An 18,292-nucleotide genomic window follows, 5' to 3' on the forward strand; every position below is an offset into this window, starting at 1 on the left:
TCTTGGTCCAAGATGGGGTTGGTGGTGTCTGTTTGGGGAGTGAGGGGAGAACGTTCTCTTTTCTTGTAGGGGATGTACTACTGACTAGAGAGTTGCACGGAGACAGAAATCCCACCCATCCCCGCCTGGATCCTCTCCGTCCCCACCCGTCCCCGTCAGGATCCTCTCCGTCCCCACAAGGAATTATCTCCATCCCTGCTCGTCCCCATAAAAAGCAGCAATTACTTCTGACAGTTAGAGGCAAGGGAAGAGCCAGAGATGAATGCATCCTGAGAACGAACGAATGGCTACGAGGATGGTGTCGAGATATGAACTTCGGATTCCTTGATCATAGAGAGGCGCTGCAAGGACTACAGGGACCAGACGGACTCCATTTGACCAGCAGAGGTAAGAACGTCTTCGGACACCGACTAGCCCGCCTACTTCGCAGGGCTTTAAACTAGGTAAGTTGGGGGAGGGGACCTACTCATATACTGGGGTGGAAAGGAACTATCCTGATGGGACGAGTCGACACTCAGATTCCGAGGTAAGGACCCAATATGCAAACAGTTCTCTTGGAGCCACACAGACTCGGTCAGGAATAGCCTTACAGGGACTCAGCAAACACAAAGTGTGGAGGGCCATGTATGTTAATGCACACAGTTTAGGCAATAAAATTCTAGAACTAGAAACTGAAATAAGGGATGCCAACCTGGACGTGGTGGCAATATCCGAGACTTGGTTCACTGACGCACATGGGTGGGATATGGCTATACCGGGGTACAATCTACTTCGTCAGGACAGAGAGGGCAGGTTAGGTGGAGGGGTAGCACTATACATTAAGGAAGACATCAAAACTACCAGGATCACTGATGTTAAGTATACCGGGGAGTCCCTCTGGGTTAACCTGGCACGAGGTAGTAAAAAATGCCTGTATCTTGGTGTGGTATACAGACCTCCAAGACAACCGGAAAACATGGACGCAGAATTAATTGAAGACATAGAGAATATAACTCTACGGGGTGACACTGTGCTGCTAGGGGACTTCAATATGCCTGACGCAGACTGGAACACATTTTCAGCAGCAACAAGCAGCAGCAGGAGGCTTCTGAACTCCATAAAAGGAGTACATCTCAGACAGATGGTAACGGAGCCCACTAGGGCCCAGACGATCCTGGACCTGGTGCTCACAAACGGGGAAAGCATCTCAGAGGTCTCGGTGGGAGATACGCTAGCCTCCAGCGACCATAACATGGTATGGTTCAACATTGGGAAAGGATCCCCTAAATCAATCACAAAAACAAAGGTGCTCAACTTTCGGGGCGCCGACTTCGCACGTATGGGAGATCATGTTCATCAGACGCTACAGGACCAAGAAGAGACCGACAATGTGGAAACTATGTGGTCGTACCTGAAATCATCCATACACGAAGCAACTAATCGCTACATAAAATCAGAAGATAAACGGCAAAGAAACAACAAACCCCAATGGTTCACTGAAGAGATCTCACTCCTCATTAAGGAGAAGAAAAAAGCATTTCTTTCCTACAAACGCACCCAGAGAAGAGAAACTAAAGTAGAATATAAAACCAGATCGGCAGCGGTCAAAACAGCAGTTAGGGAGGCCAAACGTCGAGTGGAGGAAACTCTGGCAAAAAACATTAAAAAAGGGGACAAAGCCTTCTTTAGGTATATCAGCGATAGGAAAAGGAACACAGACGGTATAGTACGCCTTAGACAACCGGACGGAAACTACGCGGTGGCGGATTCAGAAAAAGCAGAACTACTAAATGAATATTTCTGCTCAGTCTTCACCTGCGAAGCACCGGGACACGGACCACAGTTGATGATAATACAAGACGTAGATGACCCGTTTCAGAACGTTGAGTTCACTCCTGGGGACGTCTACAACGAACTGGCAAGGCTAAAGGTAAACAAGGCCATGGGACCGGACAATTTACACCCAAGAGTGCTCAGAGAATTGAGAGATGTCCTGGCAGAACCGTTGGCGGTGCTCTTCAATCTCTCATTAAGTACGGGGAAAGTTCCGTTGGACTGGAAAACAGCCAATGTCGTTCCTCTACATAAAAAGGGTTGCAAGGCTGAGGCTGCGAACTATAGACCGGTAAGCCTCACCTCAATAGTGTGCAAACTCATGGAAACACTAATTAAGTATAAATTAGATACGATCCTGAACGAGGGAAATCTCCGGGATCCCAGCCAACATGGATTCACCAAGGGTAGGTCATGCCAGTCCAATCTAATAAGCTTCTTTGACTGGGTAACAAGAAGACTAGACTCAGGAGAGTCCTTGGACGTCGTGTACCTGGACTTCAGCAAAGCGTTTGACAGCGTCCCACACCGCAGGCTGCTGAACAAGATGAATTCTATGGGATTAGGACAGACTCTAACTGCATGGGTTAAAGATTGGCTTAGTGGCAGACTTCAGAGGGTGGTGGTCAACGGTACCCTTTCTAAAATGTCAGAGGTGACCAGCGGAGTACCACAGGGTTCGGTCCTGGGCCCACTCCTCTTCAACATATTCATTAGGGATCTGACTCAAGGGCTCCAAGGCAAGGTTACCTTATTCGCTGATGACGCCAAACTATGCAATGTAGTAAACGGCTATAATCTTCAGGATGCTATGGAGCAAGACCTGCGTACTTTAGAAAGTTGGTCCTTGATCTGGCAGCTGGGCTTCAACGCCAAGAAATGTAAGGTCATGCATCTCGGAAACGGAAATCCTTGCAGAACTTACACCCTGAATGGAGAAACTTTAGCAAGGACTACGGCAGAACGAGACTTAGGAGTAGTCATCAGTGCTGACATGAAAACAGCCACTCAAGTGGAGAAGGCTTCATCTAAAGCACGGCAAATGATAGGCTGTATCAAGAGAAGCTTCGCCAACAGGAAACCTGAAGTCATGATGCCACTGTACAGAGCCATGGTGAGACCACATCTGGAATACTGTGTTCAATTCTGGAGGCCACATTACCGCAAGGATGTGCTCAGAGTTGAATCGGTTCAGCGGATGGCCACCAGGATGGTCTCGGGGCTAAAGGGTCTCCCGTACGAAGAAAGACTGAGCAAATTGCAGCTCTACACTCTCGAGGAGCGTAGGGAGAGGGGAGACATGATTGAGACATTTAAGTACATCACGGGACGGGTAGAGGTGGAAGATGATATCTTTCTTCTCAGGGGACCCTCGACCACAAGAGGACATCCGCTCAAGCTCAGGGGAGGGAAGTTTCGTGGAGACACCAGGAAATACTTCTTCACGGAGAGAGTGATTGAGCATTGGAACGAGCTCCCAGTGCAGGTGGTCGAGGCACGCAGCATCTCAGACTTCAAGAACAAATGGGATACCTATGTGGGATCCCTACGAGGTCATGCCAAGGGATAGGGTCACTAGGACTGAATGAGCGGGTCAGTAGAGTGACAGTATAATTACAAGGGATAGGGTCACTAGGACTGAATGAGCGGGTCAGTAGAGTGACAGTATAATTACAATTATTCTTTAGGGGGTCAGTAGATTTAAGAGGGTGGGTAAATAGTGTGGGCAGACTTGATGGGCTATGGCCCTTATCTGCCGTCATCTTTCTATGTTTCTATGTTTCTATGTTTCTATGATCATCAATTCCACAGTTTCTTTTGTGTTTGCGCTGCTGTTTTCCTTGTGGAATCTCTTTGGTGGAACCCTTTTTTTGTTTTCTGTTCAGGTAATTAACTTAAAAAACCCCTCTTTTACTAAGGCTGACATGTCAATTATATTATATGGACGAACCCTGCTTCCATCCCTGTGGGAGTCCCGTTGGCTAGAAGGGGGTCCCCGTGGGCCAAAGGGGGGTCCCCGTGGGTTAGGGGGGATTCCCGCTGGACCCCCGCAATCCCCGTTCCCATGCAGACTCTACTATTGACGGTGGGGGAAAGTCTCCCGGTTTGGGGGGGAGGGGGGTTGATGGCAGCAGCGGCAGAAGCAGAGAAAGAACACTAGTAGGGGGAGGGTGATAGGAATGGTACTTCAGGGGGAACTCAAATATAAACAGAGACCCCCCTCAAAGCAATCTGGATAATTGGACATCCGGATAATCGGTGTTCTACTGTATTACAGTTTGCACAAAATTGAAGTCTTTAATTAAATGAACTTTTAACTACTACTCTACAATGCAGTTAAGGTTTGTATACATTTTTGCAAGACATTTACCTATGATAACAGAGGGAATAAGGTGCTTTGCACAATTATGCAAGCTCATTACCTAAATTGGATAAACAGCATAACAGAATTTTCACACATTAAGTTTTTGCATGCAAACATCTATTACAATGCACAAAATCAAATTCAGCTGTGCTTCAGTAAAATCAGCCTCCTAGCATTTCATAACCCCCTCAAAACCTGTTTGACCCATTTCGATGTGAATTTACAGCTCCACATCTTGCTTTAAAACCATACATCCTAAATAAGCTTTGGCTTGCTCAGTGACCCTGAGAGCTTGGACAGTTACCAGTATCAGAACATCTAAGTGTTAAAAACCTTGTAGCTGAGACAGGATCAAGAAAGTATAAATATGAGATAAGGAAACATAGCAAGAAATCAGGATTGGGTGATGGCCTCTAGATTTTATGACAGGGGCTTTCCTGTCAGATTTATTAAAGAAGGGCTGGAACTGGTCAGGGCTGAAACCTCATCTAGAGATGCTATTCTTGTTACTCGAGCCAAACGAACATTAGAAAAAGTGGTTTGTGCCCTTCATAAATCATTTAAACAATTGGCCAATTTTTTTTTTTTAAAGAATGCAGACTGTTCCATACTTTAAAGATAAGGAGTCATTAGTTGCTTTCAGAGACATAATACCATATTTTCACGTAGATAACGCGCACCCGTGTAAAACGCGCACACGGGCATAGCGCGCGAAAAACACAAATTTATGTACAGAAATTTTTATATACCGTGCACACCCGTATACCACGCATGCTGCCCGACTCTCCTTTCGCCCGCCCCGACTCTCCTCTGGAGACCCCGACTCTCTTTTCGCCCTCCCCGACTCTCCTTTCCCCCTTGAAGTCCTGTCCCTACCCTGAAAGCCTGATGCCCCCCCCCGACGTCTGATTCACCCCCCCGCAGGACCGCTCGCACCCCCATCCCGAAGGACCGCTCGCATGCACCCGCACCCCCACCCTGAAGGACCGCTCGCACCCCCACCTGAAGGACCGCTCGCACCCCCACAGCCTCCCCCCTCCCCCATGGAGAAGCTGTCTACCTTGTTTCCGGATGCCAGCGAGCCCAGCTGTTTCCTCTGCCGGCGGTCCCACCCCTTCTCTGAGCCCTGCTGCGCTGCTTTTTCTTCCGGCGGTCCCGCCCTTTCTCTGATGTCAGAGAAAGGGCAGGACCGCCTGAAGAGAAAGCAGCGCAGCACAGGGCTCTGAGAAGGGCAGGACCGCCGGCAGAGGAAGCAGCGGGGCTGGCATCCGGAAACAAGGTAGACAGCTTCTCCATGGGGGAGGGGGGAGGCTGTGGGGGTGTGAGCGGTCCTTCGGGTGGGGGTGCGAGTGGTTCTTCGGGGTGGGAGTGTGAGCGCTCCTTCCGGGTGATGAATCGGGCCTCAGGGGGGGGGGGGGAACTATGTAAAAAAAAATTTGTACAACGCGCTCACGCGTATAACGCGCAAGGGTATGCCCAGTTTGTAAAAACCACATATAACGCACGCGTTATATGCGAGAAAATACGGTAATTTGAAAGATCTCTTTAGCACCATATGTTTTACTAGACCTCAGAAGAAAGATATTGTCTGGAGACATTTTCCATGCTTGAATTGCATTGTTTGCAATGTCAGCTTGAAAACCAAAGTGTTTATACACCCAAGATCTGGTGAGAAATATGAGTTGTACCATTATAACAACTGCAACACAGAGCAGGTAATATATGCAGAAAATATGTCCATATGATCTTGTGTACATTGGGAAGACAAAGAGCTTTTAACAATAGAGCACAGAAGTACAATTAAAAGGAAAATTACCAAACTTTTCATGGCACATGATAGCTAAAGAACATCTTTTTGAACAATTGTGTTTCATTATAAGATTAGATCCCACTGGAAAGGTGGAGATATTGATAAGATTATTTTTACACATTAAATGACAGTTTATTTTTAAGTCTGATACTGTTGACCCAATGGGACTTAAACCAAGAATCTGATTTATCTGTGTTTTTATAAGGCACCATTAGAACACTCTTTGAAGGTGGTGTTGACTTTTAATCAAAAACAGTGTCATAAAAATGAAAGAACAGTAGGTATTACATACATTACACTAATATTTGTACAGGTAACATATATATCATTCAATAATTTTAGTTTCTTACATATAATAATAGCAGAATATATCCTAATATATAATACAAATGAAAAATAAAGTTACCCAAATGTTGCTATCAATATTTACTCCCTCCCTTCCAACCCCCCCTGGATGTGTAAAAATAAATGAACCAAAGGAAAGATATAATAAATATTCATTATTATATTTTTACAATTTTAGTCAATGTCTATTTATGGTCCTAACAGGAATAGCTATTCAATTGATTACCAGTAATTGGAAAACTCATGATGGAATAAATTATACTTTTTGGTGGGTGAATGTGTGCACTATGTTCACATTATATAAAATTTTCATGGATATCTTTATGATTTTAGAGATGTTTATATATTCATTTTTTGCATTATTTATTTGTTTTATGATTTTGATAGATATGGTTTATTTTATCAGCTTATTAATCTTATTTATGCATTTGTTATTTATTCTTTATTTTAATGTATATATTATTAGTTATCCATTAGTCTCATTTATGCATACTTTATGTTATGTGGCTACCACTAGAGAATGACACGGTGACTGTTACTCACGGCTAGCCTGCCGAAAAGTGGACGAAAAAAACCTGATCGCCGCAGGTACGAGGACAAGGCCATTCACCGCCCCATAGAGCAGTGAATGACCTTATCCCTGCAGCTAATTGAGGGAACACGCGCAAAATCTCCAATCACGTGGTCAAGCAGCCCCCTCCCTCCCAATTGGGGTCCAGGCATCTCCCTCCCTCCTTCCCTTCCCCTCACTGGCGATTTTTATTTTTCTCTCAACAAGCAGCCAGAACCTTGAAGTCGCGTGTGGCTGCCGGAAAGTTATCCTCTGACGCAACCGGAAACAGAAGTTGCATCAGAGGGGAAGTTTCCAGCAGCCGCACATGACTTCAAAGCTCCGGGCTCCTTGTTGAGAGAAAAATAGAAATCACCAGCGAAGTAAGGGGAAGGAAGGGAGGGAGATGTTAGGACCATGGCGAGCAGGCAGGAGGGGACTGCTGGACCACGCGAAGGGTACTTAAATGAAATAGGTAGGAGAGAGTGGGGAGAAGATGCTGAAGGGAAATGAGTAGGAGAGAGTGAACACACACTGAAGGGAACTGGATGGAAGGAGGGGATAAAGGATTGGGGAAGACAGATACCAGATCTGAGGGGAGGAAAGGAGGAGAGAGATGCTAAAAACCACCTGGGGGAGGGAAGAAAAGATGGAAGGGAAGAAGACAGATGCTAGACCATGGGTGCCCAATACGTCGATCGCTATCGACAGGTCGCTCGCTCAGGCGACCCCAGTCGATCGCAGAGCGGGTTCCCTTCTTCCCTTCTCTTTTTTCCCCTCCTGACTGGCCCGCTCCTGAATTCTGCTGCTGCCGCCGCTGCTCAACATTAAAAAAAAAAAAAAACAAACGGCTTGGAGAACTTATGCTCCGGGGGCTAACGTGTGCTTGTACAGGCTTCCCTTCTCTTCCCTCTGAAACCGGAAGTTATGTCGGGGGGGGGGGGGGGAGAGAAGGGAAGCCGGCACGCACATGTTAGAGCCCCGTTGGCGGGCTAAAGCGGGAGACAGGTCAGTGAAACTTGCGATTTGCTCTTCTTGCTGCCAGGTCCTGCCTACTTTCTGTTTCCTCAAAGGCAGGACCTGACAGCATTTCTCCCAATAGGTCGATCTTGGGCCGATCAGCCTTCCTCTCCCCGACATCAATTCTGCCGTCGGAGAGGAAGTTCTGGCCAGCGGAACTTCCTCTCCGACGGCAGAATTGATGTCGGGGAGAGGAATGATGGTGGGCCCGAAGCAGGGAGAGCTTGGCCGGCGGCGGGTGGATTTGGGGGCCTGTTATCCGATGGCAGCGGCAGTGGCTTGGGGGAGGGCAGGGAGGCAGAAAGAGGGCAGGCAGGGAGACAGAAGGAAAGAAGAGAAACAGAAAAAAGAAAGGGGGCATGAAGAGAAAAAGAAAGAGAGGGCAGGGAGAGAGGAAGAAAATGTTGGGGGGGGGGATGAGGTCAGGAGGAGAGGAAGCATACAGGCTAAAAGAAGGGAAGAAAGATTGGATGCACAGTCAGAAGAAGAAAGTGCAACAAGACTCATGAAATCACCAGACAAGGTAGGAAAAATGATTTTATTTTAAATTTAGTGATCAAAATGTATCTGAATTTATATCTGCTGTCTATATTTTACACTATGGTCCCCTTTACTAAACTGCAATAGAGGTTTTTAGCGCAGGGAGCCTATGAGCGTCGAGAGCAGTGCTGGGCATTCAGCGCAGCTCCCTGCGCTAAAAACTGCTATCGTGGTTTAGTAAAAAGGGAGGGGGGTATTTGTCTGTGTTTGTATGGTTGTTAGTGAGGTGACAGTGCATAGAGTCATCTGCTTTGACCTCTTTGAAAAACCATGGAATAGGAATGATGATTAACATTTTCTATGCGTACAGTGTGCTTTGTGTTTTTTTTTTATTTTATTGTTGGTAGATCATTTTGACTTGGTCATTTTAAAAGTAGCTCGCAAGCCCAAAAAGTGTGGGCACCCCAGTGCTAGACTATAGGGAAGGAGTGGAGGGAAGAAGATGGGTGCCAGACCAATGGGAGGGGAGGGGGCTGGAGGGAGAGATGGAAGGGAGAGGCACAATAACGGAGCATATGGAAGAGGCAGAGAGAAGGCAGACAGTAGATGGAAGGAATTGAATGAGGTGAAAATGAATAAAGCAGAAAACAGACAACAAAAGGTAGAAAAAAAATTATATTTCTTTTCTTTTTTTTTTTGCTTTAGGATAAAGTAGTATATTAGTTGTGATGATAAACATTTATAAACAATGCCCTGCCAGCTGAAGATCTTTCTCTAAGTCGGCAGCTAGTACTTTGATTTATAAAATGACAATTGTACAGAATATTGTTTTATACTTTAATAAAAAAGTTCAGTATAAAACTATTCAAAGCTTGTGTGGATGAGATCAGATGGTTTGCCGGGATGGGGACAAATTTTTTTCCCCCGTGTCATTCTCTAGCTACCACCTCATTTTTTTTTAGCTTTCTCATACTGATAAGAAAACAGCACTTCTTGGTTTTAATGATGTTATCAGCATCACTGGAATGCACAGAATACACTTTTTAGTGTTTCTTTTTTAGGCATAATAGTGGTATTTTTAAATAAAATTAAGTGTTTGGAGGTTGGCAGAGCCTCCTGCAGAGACTGTTACTGGTGGTTCGAAAAAAGATTGAATGCACTCCCGATGGAGGTGGTGTAGAGGAAAAGAGTGATAGAGTTCAAAAAGCATGGGATGAACACAGAAAATCTAAAATCAGAAAATAATGGCATATATTGAAGAACTAAGGCCAGTACTGGGCAGACTTGCACGGTCTGTGTTTGTATATGGCCATTTGGTTGAGGATGGGCTGGGGAGAGCTTCGACGGCCGGGATAATTTAGATGGGCTGGAGTGAGTTTTGAGACTTCAGTAGATGGAACCTAAGCACAGTACAGGGCAGAGCTTTGGGTTTCTGGTCCAGAAATAGCTAGAAAAAAGGAAAATTTAAACTAAATCAGGAATTTAAGGAGAGGATAAGATTGGGCAGACTGGATGATCATTCAGATCTTTATCTGCCTTCATTTACTATGTTTAAACAATTTTGTTGGGTTCAAAATGCTTAGATATTCTAAAATTAGTAAGTATTTCATCATATAGTTCAACCTTAAATACTGTTTGTTGTACTTTTTGAGGTTTTTACAACTGTCAGAATGAATATTTTAAACATTTATTTAGATTTGACCTTTTACCTTAACAGGAAGCTAAAAAAAGATATTAAAAAATATTGTTAATTTTTTTCTAGTAGATAAATATATAATTTTGGATGGATAGCAGTTACTTACCATAACAGGTGCTATCCAGGGACAGCAGGCAGATATTCTCACATGTGGGTGACGTCATCCATGGAGCCTTGGTACAGACAGCTTTAAAAGTGTATCACCACTAAATTTTTAGAAACTTTGCAGCTGCCCGCACCATGCATGTGCGAATGCCTTGCCGCCTGACATAGGCTCGCAGTACATCAGTTCCATAAGAAAGCTAAGAAGCCAATCAGGGGAGGTGGGTGGGGTGTGAGAATATCTGCCTGCCAATCCGATTGAACGTTGGGTGAACCTAGCACTGAATAATGGATTGGAAGACTGCTTCAGACAGCAGCCATTCTTCCGGATCCAGTGTCTATCTGCTGAGGAAATTGGCCTGGACATTGTCCACTCCAGCTACATGCACCGCTGAAAGCACCTGAAGATGAAATTCCGCCCACCTGAATAGTAAGTGAGCACACACTTGGTACCTCCCTGGCAATTGACATATGCCACCACAGCAGCACTGTCCAAGAAGACTTGGAACGCTTGCCCTACCAGACTCTCCTCCAGGCTCTGCTATGCCAATTGAATGCCATGAAGTTCCAATCTGTTGATCAACTATTTCTTTTGAGAGGCTGACCAATGCCCTTGGATCAGGCATCAGCTGCAGTGAGCCCCCAGCCAAACAGGCTGGCATCCATTGTCACACCTGTGGATGGAGCCACCAGCTCATACTGGCCCAGGCTTCTGGAGTCCTTGGCAAGGATATGTGTAGGGAGTCCGATTGAGGAGACCACATTGGCAGTAACACACTCTGGAGAGGAAGCATTTGAGCCTTTTCGCAAGGGACCACGTCTATCGTGGTTGCTAGGAGCCTAGCACTTGGAGATAGCGCTACGCAGAGTTGCAGATGGAGCTGGTTTGGTCAACAAGCTTACATCTGAGTGCAAAGCTTCTGTCTGCACATATCAGGTATGCCACCAGGATGCAGCCTCTACCCCAATACACATTACCCTATGGAATGCCTCAAGGCCCTATTCTAACTCCTACCCTATTCATTCTCTTTCTGGCACCTCTGCTGACACTATCTCAATCCATTGGATTCACACCTTAAGCTTATGCTGACGACATTAAAACTATACATTCAATCGACCCATCTAACCTATCAGATAGACATTCTAAATATCAAATCAGCCTTGAAAAAAAAACATCTCCTAGCTTTATGACAATTGTTTATCATTAAACCCAAACAAATCCAAAGTACTTTTACTCACTAGGGTCAGTCACATAAGGCTGACAGAACGTACCTATCTTATGCATACACCAGTTCCACTGGTTTCAGCCACTAAGGTTCTTGGTGTCACCCTAGATATAAAACTTGATTTTTGACAACACATCTCTTCAGCAATTCAAAAGTGCTTCTACAAGTTGCATATGACATGCTCCATCTCATCTCTTCTCGAACTGTGTTCTCTCAGTGTTCTTGTTCACTTCCTCATCATTGGTCATATTGACTACTATAATGCTATTTACTCAGGCATAAGACAAAAAGATCTTCATTGACTACAACTGATCCAAAATACAGCAATAAAATTGATCTAAACTAAACTAAACTAAACCATTAGGTTTGTATACCGCGCCATCTCCGCATGCGCAGAGCTCGGTACGGTTTACAGAGGTTAAGAGGAAAGGAATTACAAAGAAGGGGTATAGGAGAGGGACTGAGAGGATAGAGAGGGGCAGGGTACTAGAGAACGGGAGGAGATTAGATTTTTGAGAAGAGCCAAGTTTTCAAGCGTTTACGGAAGGATTGGAAGGAGCTAGAATTTCTGAGCGGGGATGAGAGGTTGTTCCAGAGTTCAGTGGTTCTAAAGGGGAGGGATGTTCCAAGTTTTCCTGCGCGGGATATACCTTTTATAGATGGGAAAGATAGTTTCAGTTTTTGGGAGGGTCTAGAAGAGAGCGGGTTTGATGAATTCCAGAAGAGTGGGATAACGGGAGGAAGGACGCCATGTAGAATCTTGAAGGCTAAGCAGGCACATTTATAGAGGACTCTGGAGTATACTGGGAGCCAGTGAAGCTTGGAGAGGAGTGGGGAAACGTGATCAAACTTGCCTTTTGCGAAAATAAGCTTGGCAGCGGCGTTCTGAATTAGCTGAAGTCTATGGAGGTTTTTCTTAGTTAGGCTTATATAGATGGAGTTGCAGTAGTCTAGTCTAGAGAGGATGGTGGATTGGATGAGGATGGCGAAATGAGAATGATGAAAACAAGATCTTACTTTTCTTAACATATGGAGGCTAAAGAAGCATTTTTTTACTAGGGAATTGAGGTGATCGTTGAAGGAGAGAGAGGAGTCTAAGATCTCTGGCAAAAAGAAATTATGTTATGTTAAACTGCTTAAATCCATTCACTGGCTTCTGGCCAACATAGAATAGCTTATAAAATCCTTCTACTTGTTTACAAAATACACCTATTTCATAGTCCCTCCTCCTTAGACTGTTTCCTGATCCCTCTACGCACCATCCAGAACTTTTCGCTCTATTCAACAATTTCTCTTAGTTATACCTTTCTCCTAGTCCAGGGGTAGGCATGAAAGAACTGCATTATATGTAGCTGAGAACAAAAAAGTCTTAAGTAAGGTCCTAAACTTGTCAAGTGAGGATTCTATACGGAGGTGAGTTGGGAGTGCATTCCAGCGTGTTGGTTCAGTTACTGAGAATATGGCAGGTCAGGTTGTATCATAAGACTAGGACAGGGATAGGCAATTCCGCAATTCCGGTCCTCGAGAGCCAGAGCCAGGTCAGGTTTTCAGGATATCCACAGTGAATATGTATGAGATGGATTTGCATGCACTGCCTCCTTGAGATGCAAAATCTATCTCATGCATATTTATTGTGGATATCCTGAAAACCTGACCTGGCTCTGGCTCTCGAGGACCGGAATTGCCTATTCCTGTCCTAGTCTTATGATACAACCTGTTCTGCCATATTCTCAGTAACTGAACCAACACGTTGGAATGCACTCCCAACTCACCTCCGTATAGAATCCTCACTTGACAAGTTTAGGACCTCACTTAAGACTTTTTTGTTCTCCGCTACATATAATGCAGTTCTTTCATGTTCATGGATTATTTGAGCCACTTGAAGAGGAGATTTAATACATTGTCCAAAATTCCTCCCCTTACCCCATGGACAGCTTGTGATGGACATCCTCTCTCTTCTCCCCTATCAAAAATTGGTGTTCTCCCTCAGCTTCCCTCTAAAACTGACTTCCCTCTATACTTTTACTAATTTCTCCCTTTCTTTCTTATTAATAGATTGCAATTGTAAACCACTCAGACAGTCCTAATGGGCGGTATATCAAATAATCATTAAACATTTTCCTTTATCACATCACTATTTATTTATTTTTATTTCAAATAAATTAATTATGTACTTACCCTGGTAAGCTCCTTTCCAGTAGATAGGTGAGACATTCTAGACAGTTGGGTTATTTCCCCCTATCCTCATGCTACCGAAGGAAGCCACTCCAGATTTTTCACTCTGCCTCTGGTGTACTTCACTGTACTGTTTAGCTCCCTCTAGATTCCATCCATACAAGCTTCAAATAGTTACGATTTTATATTGAATTTATAAACACAAATATAGAGCAATGATCAACAAAATTCCTGTCTCCCCTGCCCAAATATCCCCTCTACTATCAAGAAAACTGAATAAGCCAAATTATTATAAAATACCAACAGAATGCCACAATCACACATGACAGGAATATTGTTAAGGGAATGCAACTAGGGCAACTGCCCCCTGGTCAGAGAGCCCCAAGCCAGCTGGAAGCTAAAGAAGCATGGCCTGGGCTTTGCGGTCCTCAGTTATGTCCAACACTAGCTCTAGTAGGATGCATATTTCAAATCTGATATATTCTAATCATAAAATAGAAAATACAATTATTTTTTCTACCTTTTGCTGTCTCGTCATTTTAGTCTTCAAATTATGTTGGTCTCAGGTGCTGGTCTCTGGTTTTTTTCATCTTCTCTTAACTCACTTGCCAGGGTCTCCTGACCATATGACATTTCTTCTATCTCTGTGTATGTATTGTTCCCCATGTCCCTTCTCTATGTCTCCTATATGTCCCTTTCTAGTATTTTCCCCTGTGTCCATCTCCCTGCTTTCATCATCTCAACATTCTATGATCCCTCTCCCTATGTACAGTATCACTCCTCTATATCACTATGCCCCCCTCACCCGGTCCAGCAACTTTTTTCTGCGTTATTCTCTCCTATGTCTAGCCATCTTCTGTGTTCATATACCCTCCCATGTCTAGCATTACTCCTCTGTGTCCATATACCACTCCCATACAGCATTCCTTTTTTGGTCCCTATTCCTATGCTCCCATCCATGTCCACCATTTCTCCTCTTTTCTCCTCTCTCTTACTCCCTTACACCAATGTGTCTCTCACACACTCTTTCCTCCCTCCCTCTGTCTGATATGTTCAATATTTCACTCGCTTCCTTCATACTCTTGGTTCAGCTTTTCTTTCCATTTTCTTCTCTCTCTTCCTCCCTGCAGGTCCTGCACCTCTCTCCCTTTCCTCTAGTCCCTTTCCCATGGATCCAACACCTCTATGTCCTCCCTTCAGTGCCCAGGTATGTGTCTGGCATATCTCCCTTCCATTCCCTCCAGCTCCACTCCACCCACCATATGGGCCCAGCAGCAGTTTTCCCTTCTCCCCCCAATCCCCAAATCAGATCCAGCAACTGTCTCCCTTCCCTTCAGCTGGCCCCTTCCCCTTCTGCAGGTGCAGCAGCAGCCCCATCCCTATTGCAGGTCCAACAGCCCCCTTCCCTCGCTTCTGATCACAGCTACTTGCAAAAGAACAATTTTTTTTTAAACCTTGCATAAAGGGGCCAAACCAGAGAAGTCACGGGCTTTTTTTTTTTTTTTTTTGGGGGGGGGGGTTTAGTAGCTGCAAGGGAGGGAGTATGTGAAGGATGAGGGCTGTTGGATTCACAACAGGGAGGGGGCTGCTGGACTCACGAGGGGTGGGAAGGGAGGCAACCCACGGCAGATCCTCTACTGTGGGGACAAGGCCATTCACCGCTTCACGGGGCGGTGAAAGCCCTGTTCCTGTACCCATGGCAACCAGTCAATTTTTCCTCTGTTCTTGCAGGTTATCTGGGGCTAGCCATAGGAAACAGTCACTGTGTCATTCTCTAGTTAGTACCCCAAGCACTGCGGAGCACCTAATATATGTGAAGTAGAAGCATCTATAGCAACAGGCAAAACAAATTGTTCTGCTCAAAAGTAACTAAATAGTACCATTACAGGCTATTACAGGCTTCAGAGGAGCTCAGAAACTACTCCCCAACAAATGGAACATACAGTGGTGCCTCGCATAACGGACGCCTCGCACAGCGAACGCTGCGCACAACGAACTTTATGTCTTGATCCGTACAACGAACTTCGTTTCACACAACGAAGTCGCCCGAGCTGCATCCTTCCGCGCAGGCACTGCGCTTAACTGCCCTCTCTCCGCCTGGTTCCCTCTTGCCCCCCCCAACTCCCCGACACGATCGGGGCAAAAAGGAGCCCAAGCCCTCTTGCCCCGCCGATTCCCCAACTCCCCACACAATATCGGGCCAGGAGGGAGCCCAAGTCCTCCTGGCCACGGCGACCCCCTAACCCCACCCTGCACTACATTACAGGCAGGAGGGATCCCAGGCCCTCCTGCCCTCGACGCAAACCCCCCCTCCCCCCAACGACCGCCCCCCCCAAGAACCTCCGACCGCCCCCCCAGCCGACCCGCGACCCCCCTGGCCGACCCCCACGACACCCCCAATCCCCTTCCCCGTACCTTTCTGTAGTTGGCCGGACAGACGGGAGCCAAACCCGCCTGTCCGGCAGGCAGCCAACGACGGAATGAGGCCGGATTGGCCCATCCGTCCCAAAGCTCCGCCTACTGGTGGGGCCTAAGGCGCCTGGGCCAATCAGAATAGGCCCGGGAGCCTTAGGTCCCTCCTGGGGGCGGGGCCTGAGGCACATGGGCCCAACCCGACCATGTGCCTCAGGCCCTGCCCCCAGGAGGGACCTAAGGCTCCCGGGCCTATTCTGATTGGCCCAGGCGCCTTAGGCCCCACCAGTAGGCGGAGCTTTGGGACGGATGGGCCAATCCGGCCTCATTCCGTCGATGGCTGCCTGCCGGACAGGCGGGTTTGGCTCCCGTCTGTCCGGCCAACTACAGAAAGGTACGGGGAAGGGGGTTGGGGGTGTCGTGGGGGTCGGCCAGGGGGGTCGCGGGTCGGCTGGGGGGGCGGTCGGAGGTTCTTGGGGGGGGGCGGTCGTTGGGGGGGAGGGGGGGTTTGCGTCGAGGGCAGGAGGGCCTGGGATCCCTCCTGCCCGTAATGTAGTGCAGGGTGGGGTTAGGGGGTCGCCGTGGCCAGGAGGACTTGGGCTCCCTCCTGGCCCGATATTGTCGGGGAGTTGGGGAATCGGCGGGGCAAGAGGGCTTGGGCTCCCTTTTGCCCCGATCGTGTCGGGGAGTCGGGGGGGCAAGAGGGCTTGAGCTCCCTCTTGCCCCGATCGTGTCGGGGAGTCGGGGGGGGCAAGAGGGCTTGAGCTCCCTCTTGCCCCGATCGTGTCGGGGAGTCGGGGGGGGCAAGAGGGCTTGAGCTCCCTCTTGCCCCGATCGTGTCGGGGAGTCGGGGGGGCAAGAGGGCTTGAGCTCCCTCTTGCCCCGATCGTGTCGGGGGTGCCAGGGACCACACGGAGTCACCCACCGTACCACCCGATTCGGGTAAGCGCAGGTATCGGTGGGTGGCTTATTTGCGGGGGGGTGCCTTATTTTACATTTTTTTCTAAAAAGGGGGGGCTGTCTTATTTGATGGCCCTGCCTTATCATCGGGGAAACACGGTAGAAAAAAAAAAAAATGAACAGTTAAGTCCCAGTTTTTGCCGCTGAGACTCTGCCCTCTCACTGTAAAATTAGACTCTACTTAGTCTGTCTTTAAATTTAAAAAATGTGTGTTGTTTTAAAAAACAATTATGTTTTTAGATGTATCTAAATAAAAATAATAACCAAAAATTTATCTTTTTTTATGTCATCTTAGCATATTTTATGCTACAGAACGAATTATTTTTTTTAACATGTATTGTTATGGGAAAACGCGTTTCACACAACGAACGTTTCACATAACAAACTTGCTCCTGGAACGGATTAAGTTCGTTGTGTGAGGCACCACTGTATATACAATTTTTTCCCAAGGGCTGACAGACATCCAAGAATCAGCTTGGAGAAGCAAAAACAGACTGAAAACTGTAAGCAGGCACAGGAAAGACAGTGCGGGAAGTCTAGAAAGTCTCACCTATCAACTGGAAAAGAACTTACCAGGTTAAGTACATAATCTATTTTTCCAGTGCAATTGACGAGACATTCTAGACAGCTGGGACATACAAAAGCAGTCCCCAAATAGCTAGGGTGGACCAGAAAACCAAGTCCTGTCTTGCAGCTACATCCACTCTGTACAGCTTGGCAAATGTGTGAAGAGAAGACCTGTTGCCACCCTTCAAATCTCCTTAGGAGAGACAGATCCAGCTTCAGCCCATGAAGAAGCCACACTGCTGGTAAAATGTGCCTTGATGGAAACAGGGGGCTGTTTCCCAGAAAGGATGTAAGCTGACAAAACAGCCCTACGGATCCATCTGGAAATCATGGCTTTGGAAGCTGAAGCTCCCGCTTAACTGAATGAGTCAGCACAAACAAAAAGGTCAGAGAGACGAAACTCAATAGTGACCGCCAGAATTCTGTACCCATCCAGTGTCTTCAACAGGCAGTCCTGTGACTTGGAACCTGTCAGTTGAAACGCAGGCAAACACATCTTGATTAACATGGAAAGCCGAAACTACCTTCAGCAAGAAGGAAGGAACTGTCCAAAAGGAAATCCCTGTCTCCGAAATAAGGAAGAAAGGGTTCTTGCCAGATAAAGACTGCAGTTCCAACATATGATGCGCCGATGTAATGACTTGGCTGACCATCGGCCAGGGAGGAAAGACATACAGGAGAATCTCCCAAGGCCACGGCTACACCAGAGAATCGAGCCCCTCGCTTCCAGGCTTGGATCTTCGACTGAAGCGATCCGCTTTCTTGTTTCCTG

The 18,292-nt window shown here is 46.5% G+C and overlaps 1 protein-coding gene across 1 annotated transcript in view; it reads right to left on the minus strand.

Annotated features, from left to right (window-relative positions):
- LOC117355567 (cytochrome b5) overlaps window positions 1-18,292 on the minus strand; it is an 82,571-nt gene that overhangs the window by 10,383 nt on the left and 53,896 nt on the right. The gene's annotated exons all lie outside the window — the stretch shown is intronic.

This window comes from Geotrypetes seraphini, chromosome 2, assembly GCF_902459505.1.
Source record: "Geotrypetes seraphini chromosome 2, aGeoSer1.1, whole genome shotgun sequence".
NCBI lineage: Eukaryota > Metazoa > Chordata > Amphibia > Gymnophiona > Dermophiidae > Geotrypetes > Geotrypetes seraphini.